Source organism: Lygodium microphyllum, chromosome 2 (assembly GCF_053477565.2).
Source record: "Lygodium microphyllum isolate KBCC chromosome 2, Lygodium_microphyllum_v1.1.10, whole genome shotgun sequence".
NCBI classification, from domain to species: Eukaryota; Viridiplantae; Streptophyta; class Polypodiopsida; order Schizaeales; family Lygodiaceae; genus Lygodium; species Lygodium microphyllum.
The window spans coordinates 188,020,298-188,042,132 of record NC_141136.1 but is presented as its reverse complement, the minus strand read 5'-3'; the positions used below and the strand labels follow the sequence as shown (position 1 = coordinate 188,042,132).

At 38.9% G+C, this 21,835-nt stretch overlaps 1 pseudogene; it reads left to right on the top strand.

Moving 5' to 3' along the window:
* The first annotated feature begins 2,622 nt into the window (after window positions 1–2,622).
* Window positions 2,623–21,595, top strand: LOC148040724 (uncharacterized; annotated as a pseudogene).
* Window positions 21,596–21,835: the final 240 nt, after the last annotated feature.

The following is a 21,835-nucleotide window of genomic DNA, read 5'->3' as shown; positions in this document are numbered from 1 at the left end:
CTAATGAGCATACTGTGAGTGACAAAGGTCCCATGGTGGCCGACAACAGTGGTCCTACTGCAGCTAATAATGGTGGCGCTACTGTGGCCAACAATGGTGGCCGTAGTGTGGTCAATAATGATGGCTTGCCATTGTCCAAAAATGGTGGTCCACGTGCTCCAGTTGCTCTGCCTTCCACTATTGCTCCAGTTGGTAATACACATCCTCCAACACATAAGAAGCGAAGATGGAGATTAGGCACAGCTACGCTACATGAGATAAGGAAATTCTAGAAGAGTGCCAACTTGATTATTCATAAGGCACCATTCTCAAGGTTGGTGTAAGAAATACATCAACATCTACAATCAAGGCATCATCACAAGTTCTCTTGAAGAAACCAGGCTAGGAATGTGGGGTGATGGTCAAGCCAAGCCTGAAGAGGCCCTAGAGAAAGCTAGTCAATAGGCCATAATTGATGCAAAGTTGAAATTTGAGAACATTATGAATAAATTAGCGAGTGTACTAGAAAATGAAGTTAATTCAGACTTTGAAACATGCTCCAAGCTTATCAAAATAAGTATCTTTTGGAGGACTTTAAGCGACAATTGGTACAATTTTGATGTAATATGCTATTCAAATTTACTTTTAAGACCAACCATAAATGTAATATGCTCATAATAAGGAAGTTTATGAATGATAAAATAGTGGAGCTTCATTGTCATGTGATGCTTTGATATTTGAAATAATTGAAGATTTGGTTGAAGGTTATTAGTGAGACTTCTTTACTTTATCCACACAAAAGAGAAATTAGTAGGTCATATTAGACTTGTCACATGCACAATTAGAAGGGTAGTCATGCTATTGATTTACACTCTATTTCTATTGTAGACTCTAGGATCTAAACAAATATGAATTGCACTTTGCACGTAATAGGATATATGACAAGCTGACTTTTACCATATAAGGAGAAGATTGATTTGTTTATACTTGAGACTTGGAACCTTCTTGCCCTTTAAGACAAATATGGTTTTGCATTATAGCTTGATGGATTGGTTGTTTGCTGAGCCCCTCTATTTCTAGTCCCTTATATGACTTATTTCATATTTTGTGTTTCACCTTGACAAAGGTGCCACACCAAAGCTTGTTTAGGGCTCCTCCTATAGAAGACATGTTATATTGGCTAGACCAAGCTTTTTCGAGGCTTGTGTCAAAGATGTTTTGTATAGGCTTAGACTTATTTGAGAGTTTGATGGCATTTTATGGGTGGTAATATGAATACTATGGACTAAATTATGAACCATCCTTAGAGGTCTTATAGAAACTTATTCAATGAGCATAATATTCAAGATTAAAATGTGCACATTAGCAATCATTTGGTTGAGTTCAATAAGACAAAGCTTAGACCAATGACCACACTCCATAAGTAATAACTAGATTCCTTCACATAATAGGGTAGTACACTCATTACTAATTACATTGGTAGCTAGTGCTCAAGATATCTATTCAAAAAACTATCCTAGCTCTACATCATTTCACCATTTGTGTTGTACTAAGCCAGTTACTCATTGAAGAAGGTATCCCTAGATGCTTCTTCATCAACATCAACCAACTACAAACTATAGTGGGGGCCACATGCTTTGTCATTCAAACCATAACCTTGCCAAATCCTCAAGCTCATCTATTGAATACACCAAAATGGGGTCCCACGTGTGGACCCTTGCTTTAGCATATTCATGGCCTTTGTTTCCACATCGGAACTCTTGGGTCTCCAAGACAAAGGAGGCACATCGAGTTATTTGCAGATTGATGCAATAATGTCACTTATTACCATCATTATACATGGGTTGCATGTTGCTTTGATTAGGCTAACACAATAATCATCAAGACATTACTCGTTGAATTCATTTTGTTGGTTGGTAGCGCAATTTTAAAAAGGTCTGAAGCTCATTGATGTCATGAAGCATCCATCAGGAGAAATTTGGACTCTCTTTTTTTCCCCTTAAGGAGTTTCTCTCACCTCTCTCTCTCTCTCTCTCTCTAAAAAGAGATTCCAAAATAATATTCCAAAAAGAGATCTTTTACGATCATTAAAATCTTCAATAGATTTCACCTATTATTTTATTCCCAAACTGTAGGATAAGGTCACTTTTTCTCAAAATCCTCATAAGTAAAAAAATTTAATTCTATTTTATCTAAAAAGGGAGCCAATTATTGACATACGACTCTCTAATGCCCTCATGACTTTTCAACATTAAAATATATTAGAATCATTCTCATTCTTGCTTCTTAAAAGGGCGGAAGTTTAAAAATGATATAACATGACATACACATCATATTTTAAGATTATTTTTAACCCAGAGACACCTTTTTGACTCGAGAGTTTCCTTGTAAATCTTTATGTTTTTTGGACTAGTATATGCCTAGTTTTAGGAATTTTTAAATTCCCTCTGAAAGCTCTAGTTTTGTCCCAAATTTTGTGTACCCTTCTCCTTCCCTCTAGAATAGTTATAGCGTGAACTTTCTATATAGTAAGTGGTCTAGAGTTTGTTGTGTGCTGCCCACGACGGCAATCTCACGGAGGGGCAGCAAGATGCGGTCGAAGTCGTGGAAGGAGAGGGTGCTGCCGTTGAAGGAGCTGTTGCCATGGAAGACGGTGGTGAAGACAAGGAGGAGGTCCAGGGAGGTCCTAGAGGTGATGATGTAAGTGCCCTGGCAGGTGCCTAAGATGGTGGAGTCAAAGAGGGAGGACCCGTTCATCACCACGTCATCGAATACCACGATGAGTCCTAGCCCAGGGTTCTTCGTCAGATTGCCCCCCGCCACGGGCACTGATGATGGATCCAACGACACCGGCAGGTTGTGCATGTAGAACACCAAATTATGTCGAATGGTGTCTATATTACCACAATGAACTTTGAATCATTTCCTACATACGAAAAAAAAGAAATTCCCTCTCAATTCTCTAGTAAAAAATACACATAAGTAAGGAAAGTAAATCATAGGGAAAATGGAACATTTCTTGGTTTGAGAATTTAGGGAATCAAATTTGAAATTTCCTACATAGGAAATTTTCCTTACATAGGAAAAAATGTGATTTCCTTACATAGGGAAATTTTTCTACATAGAAAATTTTCCCTACGTAGGGAAAAATAAAATTTCCTACCCTCCTTTCTCTAACTAGGAGATATTTCATTTTCCCTATAATTTACTTTTCCTACTTATGTGTGTTTAACTAGAAAATCAATAGGGAATCCTTTTTTTTTCTTTCTTATGTAAAATTTTTTTCCATGTGTGGGGATTTTCCAACATAAGAAAATTTTACTCTTCCTACATGGAAAAATTTTCTTGCATATGATAGTTTCCATATCTAGGAAATTTCTTATATAATTCTATTTTTTCTCTAACTTAGAGATATTACATTTTTCCTAGTTTGCACATGCATACTTTTGTCTATTTTTAAGTTAAAAATTATATTAAGAATTCTCAACTAGAAATTTACATAGAGATTATTTAGTTAATTTCAAATAAGACCTAGTACACATCTAATTAATTAATATAAACTCAACAAATAAAAACATCAATACATAGTGTCAATGAAAGAGAAAAAACAAATTTTCTAAAGTAATAATGAGTTTACAAATGAGCAGTGTATAATAAAACTATGCTACAATCTTCACATAATCCAGACTAATGATATTGTTGCTTGTGGCTATTACAATCTTGCCATTCTCTAAAAGCCAATGAACAATCTCATGTATCATATTATCACTTGTTGGTTTTTTTGAACCCTTACAAAAGACCTGAAAACTAACATTGATCTTTTTAAGATTTATATATGTACTTTTCGATGAAAAGTACATATCATGAATCGTATGCACACCGAGGTACTTCAAAAGTATCGTCTCCATATTTTCTTTCGTCATATCAACCTGCATTATAAAATAAATCACAAAATATTTAATTAATATAATTTATTTTAAAATAAGTAAATTATGATTTATAAAAAAAAATATTTATATTATTATGATTTTAAAGGAATACCATGTACAAAAAAAAACTCTCAAGAAAGTTATCCTTTGAATATAACTGAAAATATCAATTTCAATGCTTGGAGTTGAAATATCCTTACATTCTTAATCCAAATAAAATAACTAAATTAGATTATTCTTCCAATGTAAAACTTATAAAAATACAAAATTCATGTATAATACCTTTAGTTTCTTTTCTTTGATATTGTTACCTCCTTTTTTGCTTGTTTGTTGTAAACGATTCATCATTTTTTTATTTGGTTTAAAAAAATATATAGATAATTAAATAATAAATCACATTTAGAATTTCACAACATTATGTATGTTGAACAATGCGCGATGGAGACGAGGAACGGAGGAAGAGAGAAAAGAAGAGAGACACAAGACATCGGAAGTGGAACCCCATAAGTGTGTCAACTGAGCACACATGATAGGAATATATAGAGGGGACCTGGGGTGCTATATATAGACTGACTATATATAGCTAACACCCCCGCTCAAACAAAGGTCCCTTACTATGGATGAAAAAACCCTTGGGGGCTCAAGGGAAAAACCCATAGCTCTATATAGGCCTACCGCTATATTAATATTCAAAATATAAAATTACAAAGTTGAACTTACAAGAGCCTATTCATAGGCATCAAAGGAGCTACATCACTCGTGAATTACAACATCAACGGAGAAGGAGCTACATCACTCAGGAGCTATTTCACTCCTGAATTAGAACAGCCTATTCAGAGGCATCAAAAGAGCTTTATCACTCCTTAATATGCAACATGTAAAATAAGGATAAGCGACATCACTGCAAAAGATAAAATCTCCAAGAAATTCCTTCAACTGAACTGGGGATATAAGCAGTATATCTGTAACATCAAAACTTAAAGAAAAATGTTACACTGACATTAGAACAACACAAGGTCTATAGAGACGGTTCGCGACGCCGCTCTATAGACAACATAACACATGTGGGGCCCCATGAACGGAATATAAATAAAACAATTTGTCATCAGCTAAAATATAGACGGTCATCAGCTGGAAATAATATCAACGAAATAATGTGTCATCAGCTGGAATAGACCCCCATCAGTTGGAAAGAATATAAATGAAACAATGTATCATAAGCTAGAATATAGATGCTCATCAATGGAATAACAATGCGAAGTAAGCAGCTTAGCGCTAATCATCGTCATGTGTCATCTTGTAAAGAAGGATTGCTCCAGAAACACTTCGTAAAGTAGGAATGCTTGTAAAACTTGAAGTTGATGCAACACCTTTTTAGTGATCGAGCGATGATAACCTTGTTTAAAAGCTTGTACTCTGACAATTATAGCACCAGCTTCGCTAACTTGCTGAGGTCGATGACAAATTAGGCGTAGCGTCTTTCTCCTGTCCAGACGTCGACGACAAATTAGGCGCATCGACTTTTTCCTGTCCAGACGCCACAAAACCTTAGACGAGAACGCAGATATGGAAGCAAATAAATGAAAGATGCAAAAAATGCAGACACTTCAAGATTGTAGGCCATGGCTCGAGCAACGACGATGCCGTTGGGCCCCAAACTGTGACTCTAACATCTGCTACAGAGCCGTCTGTAGCAGATACACACTTCTTCAAATTTTCTACTTGAGCTCTAACATCTGCTACAGAGCCGTCTGTAGGTGGCCCTTCTCCTAAATTGGCATCGGCTAGCTTTCTTTTGTGGCCTTTTCTTTCGCTTCCAGTCGAAAACTTTGCATCCATCCGATCGTTGCCCAGGGACCGGGTTTCCATAGGATGGCAAAAGCACCTTAGAAGCGCCTGATCTTTAGAAGGAGAAGAAAATCGCGTTGTGGCTGCTGCATCATCCGAGGACGTGAAAAGGCGTGAAAAGGCCTTCCAATAACAAAGACAGGAGGATACTGGCAAGCAGTGAAGAGGAAAATGGATGGCGATGGCCGGATTTAGGGCTTGAAATTCGCCGAAAAAGGTTTGTGAAAGGTGGAGGAAAATTCTGTATCAGGAATGAAAAGACAATAGAGAGCGGCTTGAAGATGTTTATGGTTCTTTGTGAGGACTGAGGCACAGAAGGTCGGGCGATGGAACAAAGGGCAGCCACCTCCTCTTCTCGGTCCCTGGTGCGGAGAGCGGGACAACGTGAAGGACCGGGGCATCCCCGGCACCTCCCTACTCAGCATCTTCTGAACTATCCGCTCCCACACTTGAGGAGCCTTTGGAATTGAATCCTCCTCTTCCTGCTGAAAAAGATGTGGAAGCTGACAGAGGAAAGGAGATTTCTAGCCCTATTGCATCGCCAGAAAATCTATCAACGGCCTGTGCAGAGGACAGAGATTACGCGCATTCATGTCGATCATCCTCGGTGCTTCTGTCAAATTGACTGCTTGTATTCCCCTGCTGAGCATCAGCATTGTCAAGGAAGCAGCTGTAGAACAAAGCTGCCATAATAGATTGTTCAATCCTTCCTACAACAAAAGGTGAACCGATTGCCACTAACAAAAAACGTGCTAATAGACTCAACGCTATTCAGTCACACACAACCATATTCGGTCACACACAACCGTGGAGCCACTAAAGATTGGTTCCAGAAAGAACATTGGTAACCAATTTCCCGGTAGCAGAATCAGGCTATTCGGTCACATAAACCTGCGGACTGCATCTAGGTCAGAAGATACTAGCCATCATCCTGCCAGCAGGAACACGCTACAATGTACAGATGAATTACACATCTGTCGAATCTCCAATGAATGTTTACAGACAAGAAAACCCTTGCCAACCAAACGCAGGAGGACCTGCACCACGCAACCTGGTGCACCGCGCGCACAAAGATGACAAGACGAGCAAACACTATACATAAATTCGTGGCGAAGCAGGGGACAGAAGACGAAGAGCCTCCCGAATCCACACGGCGGCCAAGCTTCTGCAGAGAGGAAGTGCTCTTGCTCCGGCGGTTCTTCTTTCGCCATAGCCATGTATGGAAAGGAAGGAAGAAGAGGTCGATTAATGCACACTGCACGAACGATGTTGAACAATGCGCGAGGGAGATGAGGAACGGAGGAAGCGAGAGAAGAAGAGAGACACGAGACATCGGAAGTGGAACCCCATAAGTGTGTCAACTGAGCACACATGATAGGAATATATAGAGGGGACCTGGGGTGCTATATATAGACATACTATATATAGCTAACAATGTAAATATAATCATGACATAAATATTAATATTTACATTTTGCTTTCTCAAAATTTTTCGCGTTACTTATTCATTTTTCTCATCTGCATAAACCTATATTTGAAAATAAACTTAGTAATAAAATTTAAAAACATGTAATTATAATATTTAAATAAAAACATACACCTTATCTTTGCTTGAATTGTTGATGTTCTATTGTATAGTTTATTTAGAATATACTCTTTTTGTTAAACCATGTAACAACTTTGAAAAGCTTGCACAACTTTCTACATCAAGATCCTCATCTTCATTTTCAACATCCTTTAGTAATAACACACTTTAACAAAGTAAATAATAAACTAAAATGTTAAAAATACAAATATGTAGTCAAAATAAATTTTAACATAGATATCAAAACCTGATTTGTTGTATAATCTTGAAATTCTTGAAAGCTTTCTTCTCCTTCGACAAACATATTCATCTACCAAGACAAATAAATCTTCATATATAAACATATATAAATTATAAATTATCTAATAAAAATATAATTTTTTTGAATAAAAGCATTACCTGTAATGATAAACCTCTCTCCTTATCTTCATGTAAACCTTCTAAGATGTTTTCTTCTCCAAGAGGCTAAGATAATACCACATATATATATTAAATACATGAAATACCATAAAAGCTTAAAAATCATGCATTGAAAAATAAACACACAATTTTATAGAATACCTTTTCCAAGGCTTGATCAACTAGAATATCATCCATAGTCAGGACGTATAAATCTTGCTTCTGAGAGTTAGCAACAAGAGTATGTACTTCACACTACCATCAAAATGTATATATATGGGTATGGAAGAAGTGAAACTAACAAGACAATCATAAAACCAAACATATAAATGATATTATCTTATTGGTGATGCTATTGTATTTGAAATCACATCTTTCGGTATAGGTTCAACGTTATCCAAACTTTCCACTCCAAGAAAGACTGTGGACTCTTTCTATATGCTAGTAAATTAATGGATTTACCAACTAAAATTATTTTTCTCAATATTAGAAAAGTTAATGAGAAAAAAATTGACTAACTTACCTTATTTAGAAGGCCCTTTCTCCTCAAATACTTCCTCTCATCTTGTCTTGTACTTTTCCACCAATCATAAATATCACTCTCTCTCCACAAGTATTCACATCCATGAAACTTCAATGGTAAAATTTCATGGCGATTTTGAGAGATTATTAATTCAATACACTCTTTTTCAATCTTTTTGTAGAGTAGATCATTTGACTTGGAGGAGTAAAACCATCTTCGTACCCATTGATAATTTTCAAGCATGATTGCATGTTGGCTTTTAAAGCATTCAGCCAAGAGTTTTTTCCCATAAAATCAACCCTTTTCTCTCCTTTCCAATGTGGGTGGTCAAAAGATCTCATCATATGGCGGTAGATGCATTATACTTGATGAAACTTAAGATATCAAATATCCCTAATTAGATAGTTGTTATAATAATTGATTATTATCTTATAAAAATAAGGTACATGTTTCTGGACTTGATGAAACATCAAGACCGATGACATCCTTATCTTCCTTTCGTGCATTCTCTCTTGTACAGTCTTTAGTAATATTTTCTTCTATATTTGGACATAATTAATCAAAGTTTATGTTGATATTAAGATTTTAAAATTTTGAGAAAGTAAAGAAACAAATAAAAAACAATGTATTAAGATTGAGCCACATATTATTGTACATTTCACCTCATTCATCATAGAATCCATAAGCCCAAGGAACTTGGGATCTTCACTCATCATCTTCTTTAGAAGAGCCATCATCTCTATGCTAGAAGCTGACATTTGAAACCTACACAAATGTAGTGACTATGAGAAAATGGATATTAATTCTATCAAAAAAATATTAGACAACATAAAAAAGAACGTTAATAAACATACCATCATAAGGTTGTTGAGTCATGTGCAACAGAACACCACATAATAGGTATGATTTTTTTTCTTTTATTAATTATCATTGTTTTTGTTTTGATTGCATGCCATCGCTTTTTTGTGGATACACACAACCACCAATCTTTCCATTCTGGATCCTCTCCTCTCACCTTCCAAATATTTTCTTACAAGTGGACCTTAGTCAACCATCCCACTTTAACTTGCTTCATTTCATAATTAACTGACCTTATGATGGCATATTTTAAGTCATTTGGCCCACATAGTGGTGATAAATCACATTTCATATAAATGATTTCATTCTCCTCTAACCAAGGAGGGATACAACCAATGCAACCTATCTTTGTTAAGCATGACCATAGTCTCAAATCCTTTGTCTCATATGCAATAATAGAATTTCCATGTTGAAATGGGATAAATTTATATAATAATGATTGTATTGGTCTAATACAATCCCATGAAAATGGCACAAAAGTATTTTGCAAGCGAGTGATGCCTGTAGTGATATCCACAACCAAACTTTCATGGCCCTTTTTAATCATAATACATTGTCTATAGTAATGTGCACCAAAGAAAAGCCTCACTTCACCATGACATTCCAATGAGAAAAGTGATGATATGCACGCTTTCCAATGGCCAATATTTATATCAACACTAGTATTGTCGTCACATCTTACAACTACTTTATCTGACACTTTATAAGTTTCTCCCTTAATAAATAATTCTTAATGTTCTATTACTCATTCCACCTCTATGTTGAAAGTTTGATGGATGTACCTCCTTTCATCACTAGTTACATTCCTGTATCTCAACCTCTTTCCTCCTATTACTATTCCCTTTGTTACTGTTGCTATTTTGCATGCACAAACATTAGCTTTTGTAGAAAACCTCCATAACTCTTTTGCTCTATCAACACATGATACATGCATGAGACCTAATGTTTGCCATTCTTGATATTCATCACATCTATCAAGATCCACTAAGTATCCATCAGGTGGCAAGAGAGCTTTGTGAAACTGTCTTATCATCCTTTGATATGGCATAAGTTTGTCAAGATGGTCTTTTGTTATATGAATGAGTACCCATGTAAAGAAACTCCTCCTTTGATAATTTACATAATAAATTTCATTGTCTTTGTTGTTTGTTTTGATATTAATATATGTCCAGACTATTCATTCATATGTATAGCACCAAGGACAAATCAAAGCCGTAGAGATCATATAATCTCCACAAGCATGATCTACCAGAAAGTCTCACTTCTTTTAAAAGTTCATCCCTATTTGCTTGAGTGAGAGCTCTTTTTGCCATAATCAAAGAAGTAAGCATTTCATCACTTGATTTTTTATTGGTCTATGTTTCAATTGAAACCTGTTTTGATCATATAAGTAACGTCCTGATCCCTTACTTTCCAAGGTAGCTATCGCTTTGTATCTACGACAAAAAGATTAACCACCATATTTAAAAGATCCAATCTTACACTGAGCTGGATGGTCACCAGTTACCATCATTAGCATGGCACGCGCAATGAATCTTCTATTGAGATAATTTCTATATTTAGTAATGTGTGTGATTGGATAATTGAAATCTAATGTAAATCCATCAACAAACATACTTTCCAACTCATCAATCAATGGTTGCATGAAGACATGAAAAAGCTTGCTAGAGCTTCCAAACACCTTTTTACAGCTGAATGGAATAAATAAAACTAGTATAACTCCAATAAAAGAGTTCTTTCCAGCATTGAGGACCTTCACCTCAACAACTTCATAATTCTTCTAGGTTGTCTTTGAGGCCTGAAACCTATCCCAGTGTAATAATAAAGCAAAAATTCGTGGATCACCCTACTCATCAAAACCAAGAAATATATATATATATATTAGTTTTTAATATCAAAGATTATTCATGGGATTTTTAAAAATCTACGTTGCAATAAAGTGTACATTGTAGATCCTTTTGTCCTTGTGTACATGAGTTTGACATGATTTGCAAATAAACTTGTAGGTTTTCTCTGTCTCATTCCAACCATCTACAAGCACTGGTGACCTTTGAAAAGGAGGTCATGCTTTATATGCTTGCTTGCAATGCATACTATTACATATCACTGGAAGCTCTATGTATGATTTTGGATCCCAAAAATCTTTTACACTCTTGCACTTTGTGCCATCCCAGAACTCATTTATCTATGAAGTACTAATTGCATTATCCTTTGTTAACCACTTTCTTTTATTTCTCCACATTTTCAATAATTCATGGCATAGGGTTCTACTTTTGGTTAGTAGTTGCAATTGTTTGGTAATGGAGATATAATCAAAAGAAAGCATATATTTCCTAGGTAGTGAACAGTTTGAACACTTTTCGCAACATTGTGGGCAATCACGCTTTAGCTTGTTCCTTCCCATGGCATTGAAGTTACATTGGCATTCAAGAGTGTCTCGAGTATAGTTATCTTCCTTGCTTGGTTGGTATAGCAATGGTACATGAGAAGAACTCTCATGTCCTTGGTATATTCCATATCATTGAGAGTTAACCATACCAAGTCGTGTTAACATGACATTGAGTTGCTCTCAACAAGTAGGCAAAGGTGACACCAAATCTACATTAAATATTTATCAAAGCTAATCAGTTTATACATTATTAGAGACATTATTATAATCCTAGGTATTAAAGCATTCTTAGAATAAAATTAAAGTGATCTCAATAATAGAGACGCAAAAAAAGAATGCATACTAGAGAGTTTGAGATGGCAAACCAAACACAAAAAGGAAGGTTATGTCCCTGGGACTTAGTCATAGTCCGTCACAACAGTTATCCCTTCTGCATGCGGTTTAACATCTTCTTTCTCCACTCTCATGAAATGACATGTATTTAGGCTCTTTAATATTAAGCCTAGAAGATAGGATTGCAAGTTTAGGCACAAATGATATATATGTGACGTGAAGCAAAGGTGGCGCCAAATCTACATTAAATATTTATAAAAGCTAATCAATCCATACATTATTAGAGGCATTATTATAATCTTGGGTATTAAAGAATTCTTAGAATAAATTGAAGTTATCTCAATACAAGAGATACAAAACAAAAATTGTATACTACATAGTTTGAGATGCCAAATCAAACACAAAAAGGAAGGTAGTGTCCCTAGGACTTGGTAGTCCGTCACAACAGTTATCCCTTTTGCGTGTGGTTTAATATCTTCATTCTCTACACTCATATAAAGGACAATGCCCTAAAATAGGCATCCACTTACTAATTGTTTATCTCTTGTTTGAAACTTCAAACCTAACTAGCCTCTAAAGAAGCACATTAAACTTTTTAGAAGGTGTGGCCTTCTAGGTTTCCTAGACTAGACTTCTGCATTAATTACTCATCTACACAAGTCTATTGTGCTAATTATTGCCCTCAATTCATTTGACATTCCTAATCTATTAATATTTGTTATATGATTGAAACTTATCTTACTTAAAAAATGACAAAGTGAACAATATATTCATCACAATCAAATTTTAAAAAAGAACCTTAAAATGATCAACTAATCTCTTGAGCAAATAAAAATTTCGAATACAAAGCATAAACATAAACATTTATCTTTTAATGATTAGTGTGAATACGTAAGTCAAAAAGAGAAAATTAATTTTAATGGCCATGGAAGGTGACGTTTTGTAATAGAAATGAGAAGTTGATCAAGAGGATATATTTGTTTGATATAAGTATTAAAGCTGATATTGTTGGTTTGTGCAAGACTCTCTTGCAACTTTATGAAGATCATATGGAGTAATGAGTGGATATTAGCTTGCAGTCACTTCTATGGTTTGAGTTTTAAAACATGGCCAAAGATAATCACAACAAATAGCCGTTACATATTTGAAACGCATGGCAAAGGATTGGGAACACAATGCAAACATTCAATACTACTAAGCACGCCCAAAGGTAATTTACAAGCATGGAAAAAGATTCACAATGCAATGCAAATGAATATTCAGTACTATTATTAAGCAAGCCAAAGACCATTAAATACACAATGCAAGATCAATGATTAAGCATGGAGCACTCGATATAATATGTAGCCTATGACTAAGCATTAGGCATGTTGGAATAAGCATTAAGCGCTTGCATAGCCTATGAATAAAAATTAGGAGCACTCGCTATAATGCATAGCCTATAAAAAACATATTTTAAATTTTTTTTTATTATAGGCCATTGATTTGATTAGAGAACGGACATACCAGATAGAAATAGATTGATTTATGATCAACGCAAGCACACCTGTGGAGAGAGGCAACTAGAGAACTGATTGTAAATGAGACACAACTGTAGAGGAGGCCTGATTAATTAGCACACCTGCCCATTGTAACATAAAATGGATTGGCCACTTAATGTAGATAAGATGATATCTAATATCCAAGCTCTGATTACCTTAATGTGTAGGTTTAGTGTGTAGAAAAAGAGCCTCTTACCAAGCTGTTGAATGACAGAACCCCCCTTTGAAGCCATGCTATGACCACACCCCTGGCTCCTAATCTTAAGCTACTGATTGACGTCAGTAGCTACAGCTGTGGCATGCACCCACTCGCTCCTCTAAAGCTATCATTTGCCACATAAGCAGCTAGAGCTGCAGGTCAATGTTAACATCATTAATGTACAGACGGTGATCGCCGAAGCCTCAGCTTGCGTCCCAGCTACATTAATGTTTATAAGCGGCGGCCTGCCCCCAGCTTCCGATCTAAAGCTATTGAAGCTATCAATCGCTTCTCTGAAGCTTGGATCGCTTCTCTAATCAAATCAATGAGTACCCCCTTCTCTATAGAAGCTACAACTGAAGCTATCGATCGCTTGATCTCTAGATCTCTAAATCTCTGAATCACTTGATCAAATTGATGACCCCCTCGATGACATCACTTCTCTGAATCTCTGAATCTTTGAATCGCTATGGTGTCAAAAGGATGACGTGCAGGGTAGCTGCATGTTGTGATGCAATAGCTATCTCAAAAAGGATGACATCATGGATCACGCTATGATGCAGCAGTAGCTATCTCAGAAATTAATCGATCGCTGCCTACCACGGCCAGCTGCTCCTGGACTGATGATCGCTAAAGCCCCCTCCTCTAGAGAAGCCACAGACAGTATTGTAGATGAATAATGACAACAAAGTGAGAGGATTAGAGGATAGGCAGATGAATAATGACGATACCATAGCTCAAAGAAACCTCTCTCTCTTCCAAGCACGTAGAGAAGGCTGTAAGGCCTTCTATAGAGATGGCTGGATTTTTATAAATGGACGCCCCACCAAATAGGGGGGCGTGGCGTGGCCTATGAGACGGGGCAGAGGACTATACAAAAGACCCCGATACGTGTGGCAGTTTGGAACTGCAACGCCTCCCTATGGTCACGATCGGACAGACTTGAGGAGATTTTACCCGACCATGATGTTATATGCCTCACAGACACACATGAGAGCCCAGAGAGAGGGCTTCCACGCATTACAGGATTTGAGTGGGTATCTGCATACCGGGCTACTACTAGGCAGAGCACATCTAGGGGCTCAGGAGGGTGGCAGTTCTATTCCGTCAGGGGATACAGAGACATATCCAGTTAGTGAGACGAGATGAGGAGGCCAGTTACATATGGATTAGAGTGCAGATATCAGATGAGAGATGGATCTATATGGCAGTATGCTACTTTTCACCACGAGGGTCCAGATATGCTACTACACAAGGTGATATTCAGGCCAGAGATTCCCCCTCCCCTTATTCACAGCTCTCAGAGGATATTATTATGTATTCTAGTTTGGGCGAGGTCTTCCTTATGGGGGACTTCAACGGGCGCACACAGAGTCGACAGTGTAAGAGTTTTGATACGGAGCAGCTAGAGATCATGAGAGCATTAGACCCTGAGGAGTTGGGGATCAGTAGGGAGTCAGCAGATACTGGGCCAGACGCCACAGGGTATGGAGGGCATTTACTTGAGCTTGGTAGTAGACATCATCTCGTTATTTATAACGGGATGGCACGATGGCCATATTCAGGAGGTCTTACATGCTTCCCACATGGGGGGGGCGAGAGTACTGTAGATTATCTGCTCGGACCGATCGATGGGATGCATACTATCGAGTCCTTCAGCCTTGGGAGACTTCCACTCGGTGCCGATCACACCTTTCTCAGTTTCTCACTCCTCACATCATTACCATCACCACCTGCAGATATCATACACCACATGCATACTACCATACACTTCACTCATGAGCTCTCACATGTTTACTCACAGCATCTGGAGGAGCACATCACGTCACTTGATCCATACGCACCCCTTGATACACTGACCACTGATATCACACGCATTCTGCATGATTCTGCTACACTCAGTTTTCCACATCACACATACACGCACCCCCCTCGGACCGGTACCATGTCACAGAACAGGTGGTATGATGATGAGTGCAGAGATCTACGTCGACAGCTACGCGATTTGGAGGCCAGAGGAGAGATCACACACAGACAGGCGCAGAGACGCATGCACTGCTTGACCCGCCGTAAAAAGCGGGAATGGGAGGAGGAGAGATATTGGGATATATACCACCTTCTTATGAGTAGAGATTGTGCAGAGGCATGGAGGCAGATCAGAGAACCACGCTCACCCACATTGATACATGACCTTGCAGTATGGCATGGATACGCACAGAGTTTATATCATGTACCCGCACAGCCGCTGATACCCACACCATGTACACCGAGACCGGGTATTTCATCATTTTTCACCACTAGTATGGTGAAACATGCTATCTCACGGTTACAGCATGGCCGGCTCGAGACCAGTTTGATCTTCAGGCAGAGCATATTATATATGGCAGAGACACATTGGCTCCACTCATTGCTCACCTCTTCAACCGTGGATTGTCTGAGGGGTTCCCTGACTCGTGGGGACAGAGCACACCATTGTACCTATCCACAAGTCAGGGGATCCTATGGATCCTAACACATATAGGACCATCATGATTGGGCTAGTTTTGTCCAAACTTTATGGCACGGTGATGGAGGAAGAGCTCAGCACACTAGCAGAGAGAGAATGCATGCGCACACCCGGATAGGCAGGGTTCAGACGGGCATTTTCTACCATAGACCACATCTTCACTCTCCGTTGTCTGATCGACCAGACATAAGTGAAGAAACAGAGATTGTACTGTTACTTTGTGGATTTCCGCAAAGCCTTTGACATGGTTCCGAGAGAGAGGCTTTTCAGACGCCTACTTGATCTGGGGGTGGATGATGATATGATGTGGGATATTTATGCACTATATGAGCGGGTTACTGGCAGAGTCAGATGTCCGAGAGGTATATCAGATCCCCTTGTGAGCACCATTGGTGTGAAACAAGGATGCCCACTCTCACTGACTCTATTTGGGCTATACATTGATGAGATAACAGAGTTTATTCAACAGCGAGCCGGTGGAGGTATAGATCTCAGTGGAGCCACGGTTCATATCTTACTATATGCAAATGACATTGTGTTGGTCTCAGACTCAGCTCAGGGATTACAGCAGCATTTATTAGCATTGGATGATATTTGCATACAGAGAGGCATGACAGTGAACCTTGGTAAAACCAAGGTTCTTATATTCCATATATCAGCTCAGATACGCAGACAGAGTATTTTCATGGCAGCAGGAGGGAGTATTGAGGTCACTGGATCATATGTATATTTGGGAGTCACCTTTACAACAGCTTCAAGGACTTTCTCGATGACACAGGCAGCTCCTGACCGCCTCACTAGAGGATACTCAGCATTGGCTCTTATGGAGTGACAGTGTCATCAGGCACATTTCCAGGAGCCCCACACCAAGGGGTGGCTCTTTGATACTCTAGTCACTCCAGCACTGATGTATGGAGCAGCTATATGGGGGCCAGGCCTTGCCAATTATGTATGGACATTGATGGAGAGACCTCAAGTGATCATGATATCTAGATTGATTCGCAGCAAGGCCTCAGTCCCACATGACATTGTGCGCGCAGAGCTTGCCACACCGCCCATGCTAATCGAGGCATTATTTCAGACAGTCTACTTCCTACACAGATTTCAGGATATGGACAGAGATCGCATTGCATATAGAGCATATATGGCATCTCAGGAGATGGCTCGAGCGGGGGATACCACATCATGGTATGCACAGACTAGAGCTTGGTTTGACAGACATGGGCTGGACATTGATAGACTCCCACCTCTTCTATATGATACTCAGGCTCCCACTTACACCCTCTCTCTCTCTGAGAGGAACAGAGTCATCAGACAGGAGATATGGCATATTTATATACAGAGAACATGGGTCAGCCCTGCACAGCCACTGCCATCGAAGATGGCACATTATTATACACAGTTCTTGAGCATATCAGAGCAAGGTTTCATAGAGATTCCGAGATATATGCAGATCGATATGCCACATCGATTGAGAGTTCTTATTGGACAGCTCAAGGTATCATCACATCAGCTTATGATTGAGAGTGGCAGAGCCAGTGGCATCCCAGGATATGCCCCCTTTGCAGATCAGAGGTGGAGAGTGAGGAGCATTTTGTTCTTAGATGCTCGGCATACTCAGAGTTGAGATCTAGGTACACATTGAGCAGCTCACTTCATGGATGTATGACTGATATGGATCAGAGATCATTTGGCCATTTTCTGGGAGAGGCATGGCACATCAGAGAGTAGAGCACACAGTGGGTCGTAGTCAGAGAGGGGCCCACCCAGATGACTATTACACAGTTCTTTCAGATAGACAGAGTGAGAGCTACTATACCAGCCTCCAGCCAGACCTTCGGGTTCACACTATAGCAGGCTGAGGACCAGCGTACCCGACGTCGCACGAGGATCCGGGGGTTTCGAACCCCATAGCCACACCGACAGGAGATCCGGAGGATTCTTGATCTACATCGACAGCAGACTGAGATCCGACGACACTCGACACATTGGATCTCAGATCTCCAGTTTGCTCTTTCTCCACCGTCGATGTACCACATCCTGCATCCAGGAGGGATCACCTGCTATTAGCAACTTCGACGACTGCTACTACATCCCAGGATCGTATATCTCCCTGCATCTGTTACATATACACATCGCACCACTTTATCACAGCTGACAGTTGTTCCCCTATCACAGCCGACACTTGTTCCCCTTTTGTAGCCATCATCTGGAGTACCAGAGCTACATACGCACATACACATATACGACACTTATCACACTCACAGCACCGTATTTTCAGTTTCCAGTTTTTAGCTTTTCATTCAGCACTTTTATTTTGGATAGCTGGATCTCATCAGTTGTATCACAGTTTGTCTCATAGGCCAGTTTTGGTCTTTAGAATACGTTAATATAACTTTCTTTCTTTCTTTCTTTCTCTCTCTCTCTCTCTGAATATTGGTTGAGTTATAACACGTCTACCTCAAAATGATTGGTCAAGTCTCCCTCAAAATGAATGGTCAAGTCTCCCTCAAAATGGCAGCAAAATGAACGTTGCTACCAACCCTGCGCATGCATCCTAAAAGCACATTAAACCCCTTAAGAATTTAATGAAATACATAATCTCTTTCCCTTTTTCATTCTATTATTAGACCTTAATAAAGGATGCATCATCTTGCATATGTACATATGCAGTCATGCCATCGAGTCCATTTGACATTGGAATATGTCTTTGTCGGGTTAAAATGAAATCCACCATAATCTCATAGCCACTAATCTCTTATCCATGCAAAAGCACGTGACATATTTAGTACTTCCCCCCGATCCGTAAACATTTGTGTAGCAGTCCCCTTGGATCAAATATAAAATTAATATTACTCTCATCAAGCTCACCAATAGTGAAAATTTTATGAGTACTTGGATCAAACACATAAATAATTTCGCTCTCATCAAGCTTCTCTATAATGAATATTACTTGAGTTCCTTAATCAAAACATAAATGACATCCCCATCATCCCACACAAGACACATTTGAAAGCCCGAAGAAAGAATCGATCCTCCATGTAACTCCTATGCATATGAAGAGTCTAATTTTTTATCCTAATAACTATGGTCCATAAAAATTACATCCACATAAACTGCTTCATCATCTTGCTGACCTCCTTGATACTTGTCTTCAAGCTTCATCACATCTTTTTCACAACCTGCAAGTCTTGCAAAATCTTGTATGCATCCAAGAAAGAAAACCAAGTAGATCTTCAAGCTCTTTTGCATCCCTTTAGGCATATACAAACCAATAAGCACAATTACTTCTCTTGCCCTAATCTCTATAAGCCAAAAGGACTGATCATGCCTTAAGAGTCCCATATTACTTTTGCATCAAGTAATAATCCCATTTGCTTCACCATGTAGCCTTTCTTGTAACCTTGGACACTCACATTGCTTCATACATCCAACAAATTTAGGTTAGAGGCCTCCATTTGACACCCACTTGCAAATCCAAAGTATCTAGTCAAGTGTGCTATCTCCTCTTCCATTTCCATAAACAAATCAATTAGTGTTTTGGATTGCTTTCAAGTCTAATGTAATGAGGCTTGTTGCTATATACCGATAAATAGATTTCTTGATGGTTCGATCAAAAATCATATGAGAATTGATCTCTTCTCAAGTTGCCAATGTATCCATTGATCACATGTAAAGGGGCCAATAGTTATCTCTCTTAAAATGAAATCAAATGTTGCAAGAACTTGTGGGAGCACAAGGAACTAATACGGTGCCTTTACGTAAGGAGATATTTCACTATATTGTGGTGGATTTTCAAAAAAGGCAAATGCTTAGTCGGGATTGTATCTCTCACTTGAGGTGTAGAGAGAGAGAGAGAGAGAGAGAGAGAGAGAGAGAGAGAGAGAGAGAGAGAGAGAGAGGCCCAGGATAGGCCCTTCCAAGCAGAGGTCGCACAAAGTCTCTAAGGACTTCGTCAAAAAATCTGCCCACATAGATTTTGTTTGTGTGTACAAAATCTCTAACTTGTTGTCTTCCACTAGCTCACGAATGATGTGATACTTTAGATCCACATGCTTCTTTGAATGCTTCGGGTTCTTGGCCAAGTATATACATGACATATTGTCACAAAATAACTTTAGTGATGGACGTGGAATAAGCTTGAGTTCTTGAATCAGCATCTGTAACCATAATCCTTCTTTTGTTGCAAGAGCAATGGCCACAAACTCAGCTTTAGTAGATGATAGTATGACTGCTACTTGTTTCTTTGATTGCCATGTTATGGCTCTTGCAAGAACAAAAGTAAACCCTGTAGTCAATCGGCAAGTATCAGATTCCCCCCCAATCCGAGTTAGACCAACCAACGAGGGCGGTCAAGGAACTTGGGTTGGAAGTGTGAATGAATACCAAACAACCGAGCATGCAGGTGCACGATAAGTAACAAATAACATGAACTAGGACCTTCCAATGTTTAAGACCAGGATTATGCATAAAGCATGAAATAAAGTTTATACTAAAACACAAGTCAGGGCGTGATCTAGTGACTAGATAATGGAGTTTACCAAGTAATTTCCTATACGGATATTGTGCCATGAATGCCTTATCTGTGGGAGAGGTAGGACAATCAGATAGGGAAAGTTTACAAGGGATCGGTAAAGGTGTAACAACAGGTTTAATGGAAGCCATCCCATACTGTTGTAAGAGCTCAAAAACAAATTTTGACTAATGAAGTTGAAGTGAACCATGGGCCCTATTACGAGTGACCTATAGGCCAAGAAAGTAGGAAAGCTGACCTAAATCAGTAATAGCAAAGGAAGAGCTTAGTTCATTTTTGGCAACAGTAATGAGTGAAGAATGAGAAGCAATTACACAGATATCATCAACATATAGAGCACCTAGAAGAAATGCATTAGGTTGATGACGAATATAAATATTCGGTTTAGACAGGAGATGAGAATATCGGGATTGAAGCATGAATGCATTGAAGTGCTGGAACCAAAGTCGGGGAGATTGCTTAAGTCCATACAAGGAGCGATGGAGATGGCATACATGTTGTGGAGCAATGGCATCAATGAAGTGCGGGGGTTGTTCCATATAGATCTCCTTCGGAAGGTCACCATGTAAGAAGGCAGTCTGCACATCTAGATGGTGGAGCTCAAATTTCAACAAAGTAGTTAGTTCCAGAAGAACACAAAAAGAAGCCATACAGAGAACCGGAGAGAAGGTCTCATGATAATCAAGACCTTTGACCTGATTGAAACCGCGCGCGACAAGGCATGCTTTATACCAAGAAATAGAACCATCACGATGAAGTTAACGGCGTAAAATCCACTTACAACTAACCGGCTTGCGATCAGGAGGAAGGGGTACAAGGGAATATGTACAGTTAGAGCGAAAGGATGCTAATTCGGATTCCATAACAGCCTGCCAATGTATTGCTTCAAGTCCTTTGAATGCATCATCCACAAGAAGAAGTTCAAGCGAATCAGGTGAGGAATTAGAGGCTAGAAGCTCCGAGGAGGCATAAGCCTCAACATAGGAGCACTTTAAGAGAAAGGAATCCACGTGATGGGTGCCAGCATAGAGGTCAAACAAAGAGCATTGGTGTGTGGAAGGAGAAGATTCGTACGGGTTGAGAGCGGGAGAAGAGGACGTAAAGAAAGGAGCAATAGACACAAAGGGAGGTGAAAAAAAAATTGAAGGGAAAAAAGGCCCGTTATGTGAAGAGGGAAGAGGAGGAAAATTGGGAAACTTGAGGGACACGTGG